This window comes from Equus caballus, chromosome 18 (assembly GCF_041296265.1).
Source record: "Equus caballus isolate H_3958 breed thoroughbred chromosome 18, TB-T2T, whole genome shotgun sequence".
In the NCBI taxonomy this organism is placed as follows: Eukaryota; Metazoa; Chordata; class Mammalia; order Perissodactyla; family Equidae; genus Equus; species Equus caballus.
The window spans coordinates 58,589,952-58,600,706 of NC_091701.1; the positions used below are offsets into that span (position 1 = coordinate 58,589,952).

At 44.3% G+C, this 10,755-nt stretch overlaps 1 protein-coding gene across 8 annotated transcripts in view; it reads right to left on the reverse strand.

The window, feature by feature from the left end:
• Positions 1-7,312, reverse strand: part of ZNF385B (zinc finger protein 385B) — a 383,440-nt gene extending 376,128 nt beyond the window's left edge. For 2 of the 8 annotated variants that reach the window (XM_070241358.1, XM_023622131.2), the window contains exon 1: positions 6,915-7,162. The gene's annotated coding sequence lies outside the window, so the exon portion shown is untranslated. Of the gene's footprint in view, positions 1-6,914 lie in introns of all 8 variants that reach the window. The other 6 variants (XM_070241352.1, XM_070241356.1, XM_070241359.1 and 3 more) reach the window with 6 other exon arrangements.
• Positions 7,313-10,755: the final 3,443 nt, after the last annotated feature.

Sequence of the window (10,755 nt, forward strand, 5' to 3'; positions counted from 1 at the left end):
AATAGCAGTAGAAGGTCTATACTCTTTACTTGTAATGTTTAACTTGCCTGGACTCAAATTTCAAATTCTCTGGGTTTCATTTTTCTAATTTATCAATGAGGATTTTGCACAAAGATCCCTTTTAACCCCAAAGACACAATGATTTTCCTTGAGTGAATAGTAGTCATTTCTTTCTCCCTAACTGATATTTCACAAAAATAGCAATCTATTAAGCCTGAGATGAATTAGAATCTAAATCCCAGTTTGCAACCAGAATAAGCTGACCACGAGTCCAGGCCTCTGGACTCTGAAAACCTTACATAATCCAGTAACCATCAGACTGACCACTTTAACGAGGACACGTCAAAAATCACAGCTCCCTGCAGAATTTCATACACTCTTAACACGAGTATTTTAAATCAAAGATTTAGAAGAACTAGCTACTCATTTCTCACAATGGGCCTTTTCTTAGTGTAGCTCAAAATTTCTTTTTTAAAGTTTCATAGTATCTTCTTAACTGCCTTAAAAGAGTACACATCACAATATGGAAAATAAACATTAGCAAAGATATAATGGAAAAATACTCTTTCTGATCAAAAAGTAAATAATGCAGAAATGAAATATTTATTCCAAGAGAAAGAGGTGAGAAAGAGTGCCCACTTGCAATTCTTTCACACGCGAAGGCCATCAGCACAGAAACCCATGATAAGCATGGTTGGGTCCTATGCCAGGCCCACTGGAATGACTGAGCACCCCTTTTATTTATTTTCAGATGTGTATAGGAAAAAAAAAAAAAAGGGATGTGGGCCCTCAGTTAATACTGGTTATGGCCATTCATCCAAACTTTGCTTTGCTGATAGAATGATAGCATACCAGAATAATGGTTATTCTAGAATCTCAGCCAAAAAGAGAAGAAAAAGTTGATTACATTTAGCTTGCATAGGACAGGATATGTCTCTGTGTGTGCTTTTTCATTTTTAAATTCCATTTCCCATTATAAACTCAGAAATGTAAATGCTTAGCACATTCATATTTATTTCCAAAATAAAATGTCTCTTAGACCCGTGAATTTTAATCCTTTCTATTTGTTGATGATAGAATTGTCTTCATTAAAAAGTTAAGTCATCTTTCATGAGGTAGGTAAGAAATCCTGGTCATCTTTTTGTATCAGTTTATATGCATTTTAATCCATCTCTGCTACTTATGACATCATAGAGTTGATGTGGCACCAAATGAATCAAAAATAAAAGGGTGATTGGTTTTTATTAATATATATGCTATTTGCTGTCTTTTTTCCCTGACTTTTGAAAAATATAATCATAAATTTCTTTTCAAGCTGATGATACTGTGCTGAACATCTTTAAGCCGAACAGAGGGTGAGGAGAGTGTTAACTCTGCTGAGGCAAGATAATCCGTAAGTGATCCAGGGGGTAGAAATTGTAATAGGAGGATTATCATGATAAACAACTGCCGCTGTTTCTTGAACAACCACATTGTGCACACTTCTCCACTGCTGGCTCTCACATATTCCTCACAACAACCAAGTCAACCCATTTCACAGATGAAGAAATGGAGATCCAAAGAGTTAAGCAACCTTCCCAAGTTCTCAAAGCTGCTGAGCAGCAAAGTCAGGGTTTGACTCAGCACAATGCTATGTTCTTAACCAGCACCCCACATGGCCTTTACAGACCAGGTACTGCAGTTCTCCACCCAGCCTGGAAATTAGAATCACTTGGTGAGAATTTAAAACTACTGATAAATTACATCATGACTTCCAGATGAGCCAAGAATGGCACTATATATTTTTAAAAATCTCCTGAAGTGATTTTAGCATAAATCCAGGGTTGAAAACAACTGGATTAACAAATGCCAAGGAATAGGTGTTTTCATAAAAAAATATGACTCTTGGGGCTGGCCTGGTGGTGCAGCGGTTAAGTTTGCATGTTCCACTTCTGCAGCCCGGGGTTTGCCGGTTTGGATCCCGGGTGCAGACATAGGCACCGCTTGTCAAGCCATGCTGTAGTAGGCATCCCACATATAAAGCAGAGGAAGATGGCCACAGATGTTAGCTCAGGGCCAGTCTTCCTCAGCAGAAAAGAGGAAGATTGGTGGTAGATGTTAGCTCAGGGCTAATCTTCCTCAAAAAAAAATTTTTTTAATTAAAAAACATACATATGAGTCTTTCTCCGAGCAGTGTGAGAACAACAAAAGTTCAAATTGCTTATTAGAATGGAAATACTGAATGGGGGCATCCACCCCCACCAGTGTCGCCAGCCAAGGCCTGTCTCCTCCCCCAGCCTGCTCCTTCCTTCCACCCCAGGTGAGCATCCCACTGGGTGCCTTACTGCAGGAGTAGACCCAGCATGTTGTGTGACCTACATCCTCCATCTAGAAGTGGCAAGCCCAGAAAAGAAGCAGCTTTGCCCGACATCTCCTGCTAGCAGTAAAGGCAGAAGGAGAGCTGGAGTCTCCTGCGCCCTATTTCGGTGCTCCTTTCCTAGGAAAAATTTGGAAGCAGTAAGAAAACAGTTGGGGCAGGAGTCAGCCAAGGCATAAGGCATCTGAAGAGAACTGCAAGAACCAGAGAGAGCAAAAGAAAGGAAAAAAGTCATAGCAGACCGAGAAAGGAGAAGAGCCACAATCTGAAAATAACAGGAAAATGAGAAGGAATAGATAAAGCTACAGAACTGGCCATTGCAATACTGCATCAGCAAAATAAGGGGAAAATGCAAGGGAATAACCACGCCTTCCCCTCAGCTTTGGGAAGCATGTCCAGGCCTAAACTACTTGCAAAAGAGAAAGTAATATTAAAGCAAACATTAACCGTAGGAAAATCACCTGGTAGAGAGGCAGGGACTGCCAGAAACTTTCAAACTGCCAGAGGTGAAGTACCATCTACTACCTTGCTACTTCGAGTATCAGCTATTTCAAATGACCTGGGAACTTGTTGGAAATGCAAGATCTTGGGCCGTCCCCAACCTGCCAAACCAGAAGCTGCATTTTAACAAGGTCTCATGATTTAGATCCTTTTTCAAGTTTGAGAAGCCCTGGCTCTACTGTAGGAACCAAATTGCAGGGTTACAAAAAAACCCAGCTATTGCGGGTGGAAGCTGGGACTACAGAACGAAGTAGAATTCAGCCTAATTAAATTATTTGTTGATGCCCCATGATATACCAGGCCCTGAGCTGGGTATTTGATGAAATGAAGGCCTGACATTAGGCATGGTTGGCGCGGTGCCTGTAGGGAAAAATGCGGAAATCACATATGTATGAGGAAGAGGATGCCTTGTGCTCCAAGAGGAGGTCAAGCAAAATGTGACAGGGTTTGGAAGAGCAAAAGCTGAGCTCAGAGGAGATCAGGAAGCTTGCAGCAAGTGCACCAGCTCTGACAGGTGGAAGTGGTTATGGCGAAGTGGGAGGGCCTGTTCCAGGCAGAGGGAACAGCATAAGCAAAGCAAAGATGCAGAACTCAGAGGCCTGCTGTGTGTTGAGGGAACACTGCCTTCAGCCTAGAGCAGTGGTTTTTTAATTGTTTCAAGGCGACTCATGACTCTGCAATGACGCCTCAGAGACTGCTAAGGGTAGGAAGGGGAGGCCGATGGCATTGCTGGGGCCCCATTTCCACCACGTAAGATTATATCTTAACGGTGGATTTCACCACTGAGAAATAAAATTTGAAACATACTGAGCCAATGCATAGGTGCTTCTAAAATTATTACCTACAGCTGTGCCTGGCATATAGCAGACAAATGTTCTCTGAATAAATTAATAAATGAGTGAATCAATTTATCTATGAGATCAAAGTGAAAAATGCGGAGTTACTTCGGGGCTGGACTGAAAGGGTCTTAAATGTCCGAGGAGAGGTCTGTACGTAATTTGGTAGGGTACTGGGGAAACGTTTATTAGCCAGTGACTGGGGTTGGCTCTGCTTTAAGAAGCTTATTCTGCAAACCAAGTATAAAATGGGATTGGAAATGCGGGAGACTTGAGACAGGAAACTAGTCAGGAAGACATCATAGTAGCCTCCGAAAAGAGAGAAAAAGTCTGAACAGTCACCATGGGAATAAAAAAGTGGAGAAGCAGGCAACACGAGGCATCGTGGAGATGGAGTCTGTGAGACTTATCTGTGAATTACATGTGGAAAGTAGATATATTGGGAGGGCCTGGGTGACTGGGAGAAATACAGAAACTGACAGAATCACCTCTGTTCACATAAGGAGAAAGCTGTTGATTCGAGTTTAGATCTTTCAGACTTGAAGCACCTAAGAGTAATATAAAGCCATCTTGTAGGTGGTTAAAATGTCAACATGAAATCTAGGAGGAAAAGTAGAGATACGAATGTCATTTTAGGAAAATAATCTAGCAATAATAAAAGGACACCACTGATAAAAAATAACATGCAAAAGAGCAAAAAGGAGATCATCTATAAAGCAAAGAGCCTCAAGAGAAATCTGCAGAATAAAAAAAAAAGTGGTAGGCTAAAAAGACCATATTGAGACATGGGAAACAGACAGGAGTGGGGTAGGTGGCCAAATAGAGACAGGGAGATAGTGGAGGAGGGGCGTCACAAGAAAAACCCAGAAGCAAATAAAAAGCAGTGGGAAATTGGGACAAACGCGCTCATTGTTCTTTAGATCTTCGAAGACATCAGATCTTATAGGAGCAGCAGAAGCCTATTTTGCTCTTTATTTCTATGAGCAAAGATTCTCACAAATAAAGCAGTCACTCCTGTGAGATATAAAGTAACTGCTTGTTCTTTTAAACATAAATTGTTGCTGTTAAAGATCAAGCAATGGTATCTTCAAACTCAGCTGGAAAAAAAAATCTAATGGGAGAGGGTGTCCAAGGGTTTAAGATTCTTGTGTCTTCCATGGGGGAAGCTCCATACAGCCTTATTTTATGTAAACATTCACCTTTGGGAACTGTGTTTGTTTTGCAGGATTTTTTTTCTGAGCCAGGTCACTAGTCTGAAAAAGAAAATGCTGAGGGCATCTGATATACATTGATAGAGCCTCAAATAATGGTTAGACTTCGTAAAGTTATCCTCCAGATGCTGACAGGTCTCACTAATTGGCCACGTTTGTGTGACAAGTATTAATGGCAGTTTCTTCTCTGGTTTGACTGGAGAGGAGACACCTTCCTTGGTTTCCTTTCTGCCTCAGTTCAAGAGGATACATTAAGTTCACTGTGCTCTTTTTGCTCTGTGAATCTGTATGTTGGTAAAATATCAACATTGTTTTCTTTACTATAGATGCTACTTAGCAGTCATTAAACTTCTATAAAGAGATCATTACTGATGTAATGTAAAATATTATAGTGCAAATGAAGTACATAAGGAACTATACTGCAAGACATTTATGTCACTAGGATGATTCCAGAAAGGATGGTAATTTTTCCTTTGTTAGGAGAATTCACCTTCTCAAAAGCATTTTACTACGAATCCATCCAAGAAAGGTCAAGATCTACAAGCATAGCTATTTGATTTGTGGTTTTCATTCCAAGCTTGCTCAAATCAGTTTTGGAGATGAGTAGCACCGTAAATTATAAAGCCACAAATATTTGATTAATAAGAATATAGAACCTGAACTACAATCAACACTTTGACCAAATGAACAATTTTTCCACCTTAAAAACCTCAAGTAACAACAGAACTTGTAGAATTGGCGTTCTAAGGGCATGTATTTATTACAGGGAAAGGGGTGGCAAATTCTTAATTCACATATGGTATCAAAATAAGATGAAAGGACTCTCTGAAAACCCGTGAAATCAGGCCCCGAAATAACTTTATCTAAGATGTAGCTTACTGACTTCATGAAAAGGCGTCTTTTTAATTTGATAAATGCATTTCCTAACCTTTACGCATTGTTCGGAAGCTGCCAGTTTCCAAGCTTTAGGCTGGACCCTGGAACACACATTTTATTTCTTTTCTTTGAGCATCTTTCGCTACATCTTAACAAAGTTTGCATTCACCTTGGTGTGACGCTCCTAAGCAAAGCAAAAACCAAAAACTGCAAACCACATCTCTGTATGAAAATGAAGACGATGTTCCCTAATCCAAGAACTTTGAGAGCATTCCAAAACTGTGTTTATTTTGTACTCATGGGGGCGGGGGGCTTGATGGCAATGTGTTTTCCTTGAAGGACCACAACACTCCCCATCCAGGTTCACCATAAAAACTGTTTGTCCTCCAGAGCCTGGGGAAGCATTCGGGGAAGCGTTGTCCTGCCAGCTCTCCCTTCTCCCCACGGGCCCCCGCAAATAACAGTGGCGAAGCAGATGGTCCTCCCGCTCCCCTTCTCCTCGTCCCTTCCGCAGTCCCACAGTGTCCTCACATCCTGCGCCGACACCTTCACCCACCGCTTGATAGCCGAGGCACCCCCTTAGGGCTCCCAGCAAGCGCAAACTTTGGGGACCTTCTTTCTGCCTCACCGTCCCTGCTTCACCTTCATTCAGCTGCAGAACTCTCCGGGGACCCCAAGCTTCGACTACTATCTTCCTCCCACACTTTCGACCCCAACCTACCCATTTCTCTGTAAGGAACACAGAGACGTCCAGCCTCAAACTTCCCAGCCCAGGAGGCGGAGGCACTGCGGCTAACCACAGAGGGGCACTCTCTTTGTCCTCTCCCCTTCTCCATTCTCCCCTCCGGGCTCGGGAATCCGAGCCCAGGAGCCCACGCTGGGGACTCCTCCACTCCTCTGGTTGCCACGACCTATTCCTAACTCCAGGGGCTCACGGAGCCTCGCCGCACAGCCCGGGCGGGCGGCGGCTGGGCGGCGTCCTCTACAAGTGGGACCGCCGGACAAAGTGCAAACTCTCTGGGGAGGGGGCTCCGGGCCATTCCTCGCCCCGCGGATGCGGGCGGGGGCCGGGCGGGCAGGCAGCGCCCGGGTCGGAGGCGCCGGGCCGGGCCGGGCTGGGCGCCCGGAGCTTACCTCGGCGCGCGGGGCAGCGGCTCCTCCGGCCGGGCCGTGGGGCTCGCGCTCGGGCGGCTGCGGCGTCCCGCCGGGGCTGCGCTGGGCTTGGCGCAGACGCTCTCCGGCGATCGGCTGCAGCCCGGGCGGGCGGGGGCCGCGGCGGCTGCGCCGGCGACAGCTCGGCCCCGGAACTGTCAACTCTTGCGGGCGCGGGGCTGAGGCTCCCGGCCGCGGCCCCAGCGCTGAGCGCCTGCGCGCCCTGCCTCGCCCAGGTGAGGGGTGTGCCCGGAGCCCGCCGGGCCCGCCGGCCTGGCCGAGCGCCACGGGGTTTGGACACGCCAACGCCACTCCCGCGCGCCGAGGCTGGTGCCGGTTTACTAGGCAGGGACCTGCGAGGCACACACACTGGGGCGAATGAGGCGGGACCGCTCGGGGGCTCGTTGCCACTGCAGAGTCTCCCGCAGCATCGCCGCCCTTAAATCCCGCCTTTCCAGGCGTGCGCGCACGGCGAGGGAGAGGAGGCTCCGGCCGCCCGGGGGGTTCCTCGCGGTCCTCGTCCTCGGGGCTCCGGTCCCTAAAAGATTGTTGGCAACGGCAGAGGTCCCGAACCCGGGATGCCAAGCGGCGCGGTGGGGCGGATCTTTCAAATATTGGTCAAGCCAGAGTGAAACTCTCTTCTTGGAGACCGTCAGACCAACTATTTGTTTTTCCTCTTTGACCGGCTCTCGGCTCGAAGACCACACCGAGAGCCTGGGCATTTTTGGCGGTGTCGGGGAGGCCCGCAGCGCTGAAGGCATCGCAGCCTCGCCGCGGATCTGGAAGGCTCGAGGGTGGGGGCTCTGGCTCTTCCGGGTTTCTTTTCCGAGTTTAAGTTTGCAAAACTAAAAGATGTCATCGGTGACCCCCATGTAGGGCATCTTCTGAAAACACTGCACACCGACCCAGGGTGCTGGGTTCTGAAAGGGAGAGCACTTGGAAAGAAGACATTTAAGGGGAAGGGAAAAATAATTTAGAAGAGCAGTTTTCTGAGATTACTTCTTTGGCTGGAGAAGTTCAGAGTAATAAATGACAAGTCAAGGGCTGCGTTATACAGCAGAGATTTTTTTGACCAGATGATTTTAAAATACTGTTCTTTGGTTCTCTTCTCAGATTGACACTGACTCCATCAATAATTAAGCCAGCATCTGTTAATGTCCTGGCGTAATCATCCAGACTAAATATCTTAGCGCCCAGCCAAAGCCAGTGCCGCTCTCCATGGTGGGTTTGAGATTTGACAAACACACATGCACAGCATCTTAAAGCTTCCTAAAGGAGCAGGTTGTGTCTACTACCTATCTTGGAATTTAGGGTTATTGCAGGTACCGGTGTGCCTGAGGTTCCAGCTGAGAAGGAGCATTAATCTGTCAGATAATTTTGTATTTTTAGAATCTAAATATCTTCACATGCAGGTAGGCATTCTCACTTACTCATCACTAAGCATAGACACTTATCAGTATGTATTTTTTCATACCCTATCTGAAATAGCTATAGGAAGCAAGCACCAAAATTAAATCATTATAACCCGGAAGAACATGAGCTATGGTAATGGCTTCAGTTGCTTTAAGTTGTCTTTTAAAAATTTATGGTCTTAAGGTCTCTTCTGGAACATCAGGTTATATTGAAAACAAGTCTTTCATGAGTCCTTGAAGGTCAGTAAGGTGGGGCTCTGGCAGACTGGGACAGGCAGGAAATTCCAGAGGCCAAAGTCTTCCAAGAGAAAAACATCCAGCTCCCAGTGCCCTGCCCTCCTGAGTTGGGAACAGCGTGGTTGCTACTGAGCTCAGATAAGTATTGGCATCTCCAGGTACCTAAGGTGGAGGGAAAGGGGAAGGGGCCCTTAAAGTCCCAAGTCAACACCTTGGATTGCACTTGGAGGCAAATAAGTAACCTCTGCAGAGTGGAACACCTGTGAGAAGTGTTCCCTGTGGCTTGCACAATTTAGCAGCATGTGCATTTTTATGTCCTGCAAACTGCAACTATATCCTTCTCTCCTCCCTGTCTATTTTTAATCACCTATAGCAAAGACTTACAGTGGAGAATAATTTGAGGGCTGCATTTTCTAACAGCTGAAAGAAGCATAAAATACATGCAGACAATTCCCAATTTTTCACCTGCGACATAACTAAGAACTGTGCCTTCATGTCCTTAGCCAAGGCAGGATTCAGGCCTCTAGAGGCACAAGCACTGAAACCATCGCAGTGCCTTCCTTCTAAATCCGCTTCAACATGGAAACAATGTTAAACTAAAACAACACAAGATTTAAACATATAAAAACAACAGCTTCTTTCTAGATTTTCTGATTGCAAATTTGTGCCTATTGGATAACTTGGCATCTCCTGTGCCTTTCAGTGCTATTTGATATGGTGCTGTGGGGCAGGAGGGGGGTCCTCCTGTCCTCAAACCTCGCCTCAGTTTCCTAGAACCATTATTGCTCATTCCTGGCAAGAAAGGAGTAAACCAACTCAGAGATCTATTCGCCCTAAGCAAGGAGCACTGGGAGGGTTGTCAGGATAGCAGCAACACAGGCAGATTGTGCAGCAAGAAGAGGTCCCTAAACATTGAGAAGTGTAGAAGAATGGGGTTAATCTAAGCCTTTTTCTACTATTTGTGTTTATGAGGTGTGTGGCGCATTGGTACCTAAACATTGATCAACTTAAACAAACTCTTTTTAACTATTTCCATAAATTCGCACTTTCCAGTGGATAAAGAACTTGAAGATAACAAGAACAACATCAACAAATTTGAAGACTTCTTAAGTCACTTAGTTTTACTCCATAAGAAATGGGTAAGAGCTTACACAAAAAGATATTATAAAACAAGGTCCTGTAGCCATTTTAGATTGCTCTGCGACCATCAGCCACACTCTGGTCTCAGGGCTGGAGGTCATATTTTGAAAACCACTATTCTGGTGGAAGAAAACTGAACTAAGAATAGAAGACTCGAATTCCAATTTCGGCTGTCCCTTTCAAGCCTAGAAAACTCTGTTTCTTTATCTGTAAGACAGAACTAATTGTATCAGCCTTGTCTCAATGGGTTACTGTAATACTCAAAAGACAGAATGTATATGAAACACTTTGGAAATTATACAGGAATACGGGTACCATTGGTTGATAATTGTCTTGATCATATTTTGCTTTACCTCCCTTGCTTTTGAGGTATTCTGCAGACTTTCCCTCAAATCATCTCCACTACGAATCCTTCCGAATAACTCTACTTTGGGATGGCTCCAGTGTGGTATAATGGGGAAAGCATGAGCTCTAGTGTTGGATGAGCAGGTTGTGAGCCCTGACTCGGCATTGACTCATTAGCTGAGTGATATTCTTCATTCCTTCTTAAACTTGTTTCCTCATCTGTAATATGAAAAAGTAAATATACTGTCTTCATAGAGTTATCCTGAGGACCGAAGCAAATGGGAAAATATTTTGCAAACTATAAAATACTTGACAAATGTTCATTGTCATTTACTTTAACAACTGCTTGGAAGTAAATAGGAGGTTTATCTCGATATTGGACAATAAGATGTGAAATGTCTTAGAAATACAAAAGAAAAAATCTATCTAGGACTTTCAGAGTAACTTAGAAATAGATGGAATACAGTACAACATTTTTTCAATAGGCTATTAAATTATATTTGTTTACAAAGCTTCATGAATATTGTAAATATCAGAATATCTTTTATATTGATGTCCATATATTATGAGAAATTAATGGAACGAGTGTTTCAGTGACATTTGTTCTTAAAAGCCCCAACTCAGGTTCAGCAAAAAATTTTGTATTTGTTTAAAACCACTGATATTAATTATTTTAAGAATGTCTGTCT